Below are 2,598 nucleotides of genomic sequence, written 5' to 3'. Positions count from 1 at the left end.
TTTTTTTTTGAGACAGAGTCTTGCTCTGTTGCCAGGCACCAGGCTGGAGTGCAGCAGCGTGATCTCAGCTCACTACAACCTCCACCTCCCGCGTTCAAGCAATTCTCCTGCCTTAGTCTCCCAAGTAGCTGGGACTACAGGTGCACGCCACCACACCCAGCTAATTTTTGTATTTTTAGTAGAGACGGGATTTCTCCATGTTGGCCAGGATGGTCTCGATCTCTTGACCTTGTGATCCACCCGCCTCGGCCTCCCAAAGTGCTGGGATTACAGGTGTGGGCCACCGTGTCCAGCCAAACTCAATATTCTTATATGATTTTAAAAAAACTCATTACCTCAAAATAATAAAGGCCATGTATGACAAATCCATAGCTAATAGCATACTGAACACAGATAAATTGAAGGCCTCTCCTCTAAAGGCTATAACAAGACAAGGATGCCTACTTTCACTGCCATTATTAAGCATAATACCATCTCAATTGATGCAGAAAAAGAAAAACTTGAAAAAATTCAATGTCCTTTCAAAATTACAGCCAATAAATTGTGAGTAGAAGGACTGTACACCAACACACTGTACTGGGGGCTAAGACAGGCGGGTCACTTGAGATCAGGAGTTCGACACCAGCCTGGACAACATGAGGAAACCTGTCTCTACTAAAAATACAAAAATTAGGCAGGCATGGTGGTGCATGCCTGTAATCCCAGCTCCTGGGGAAGCTGAGGCAGGAAAATCACTCAAACCCAGGAGATGGAGGTTGTAGTGAACTGAGATCATGCCACCACACTTCAGCCTAGGCAACACAGCAAGACTCCATCTCAAAAAAAAAAAAGTTGTATGTAAAAAGCCCACAGTAACGATATACTCAATGCTGAAACACTGCAAGTTTTCTCTAAGATCAGGGGCACGATCTTGATGCCTGCTATCACTCTTCCTATTAAGCGTAGTGCTGGATGTTCTAACCAGAGCAATTAAGCAAGAAAAAGAAAACTCCCTTTCCCATTCAACTGAGAAAGGAAGAAGTAAAATTATCTGTTTACAGACAACATGATCTTTTATATGTAAAAACACACATATAAAATGTTAGAATTAAGAAATGAATTCAGCAAAGTTGCAAGATACAAAATTAACACTCAAAAATCCATTGTATTTCAAAGCTTACTATAGAGCTACAGTAATCAAAACAGTGTGTGGTACTGGCATAAATGCAGACATATAGATCAATGGAGTATAACAGAGAGCCCAGAAATAAATGCTTGCATATATAGTCAAATGATTATTGACAAGGATGTTAAGACAATTTGACAATTTGGTGAGAAAAGAACAGTTTTTTCAACAAATGCTGCAGGGAAAACTTCATATGCTCATGTAAAAAAAAAAAAAGAAGGTATATCTTTACCTTACACTGTATATAAAAATTGCTTGAAATGCATAAGGCCCAGCACTTTGGAAGTCTGAAGGAAAAGGATCACTTGAGCCCAGAAGTCCGAGATCAGCCTGGGCAACATAAAGAGACCTCATCTGTACACAATAATTAAAAATTAGCAGGCTGTGGCGGCACTCACCTGTAGCCCCAGCTGCTCAGGAGGCTGAAGCAGGAAGATCACTTGAGCCCAGGGATTCAAGGATCCAACGAGCTATCATGGTGCCACTGCACTCCAGCCTGGGTGGCAGAATGAGACCCTGTTTCAAAAAAAAGTAAAAATATAAAAGATGTAAGGGCTAAAGCTATAAAACTCTTCGAAGAAAATAAGGGAGGAAAGCTTCATGACATATATTTGGCAATGATTTCTTGGATATGACACTATAAGCAAAGATAACAAAAGCAAAATGGAACTACATCAAATTATAAAACTTTTGTGGACACTATAAAGAGAGTAAAATGGAAATTTACAGAATGGGACAAAAGATTTTCAAATCATGTATCTAAAAAGTGGTTAATATCCAGAATATTTAAAGAAATTCTATAACAACAAAAAACCCCAATAACACGTAATCCTAAAATTAATATGAAACCATGAAAGACGTCAAGTACTCAAAGCAATCTTAAGCAAAAATAACAAAGCAAGAGGTATTACACTACCTAACTTCAAAATATACTGCAAAGCTATAATAACCAAAAGAACATGTTACTGGCATATGTGAAAGGAAAATAAATCTTAGAGTCCCCAAAATCACTAAGTTAAAGGGAAAAGTCAAGCTGGGAATGGCTTAAGGCAAACCTGCCTTCCATTCTATTCAAAATTATCCCTCTGCTCATTGACATAAATGCATATGTGATTGCCTCCTTTGGAAAGGCTAATCAGAAATTCAAAAGAATGTAACCGTTTAGGCCGGGCGCGGTGGCTCAAGCCTGTAATCCCGGCACCGTGGGAGGCCGAGGCGGGTGGATCACGAGGTCAAGGGATCGAGACCATCCTGGTCAACATGGTGAAACCCCGTCTCTACTAAAAATACAAAAAATTAGCTGGGCATGGTGGCATGTGCCTGTAATCCCAGCGACTCAGGAGGCTGGGGCAGGAGAATTGCCTGAACCCGGGAGGCAGAGGTTGCGGTGAGCCGAGATCGCACCATTGCACTCCAGCCTGGGTAACAAGGGC

Source organism: Cebus imitator, unplaced genomic scaffold (genome assembly GCF_001604975.1).
Source record: "Cebus imitator isolate Cc_AM_T3 unplaced genomic scaffold, Cebus_imitator-1.0 Scaffold858, whole genome shotgun sequence".
In the NCBI taxonomy this organism is placed as follows: domain Eukaryota; kingdom Metazoa; phylum Chordata; class Mammalia; order Primates; family Cebidae; genus Cebus; species Cebus imitator.
Note: the sequence above shows the minus strand (reverse complement) of the source record.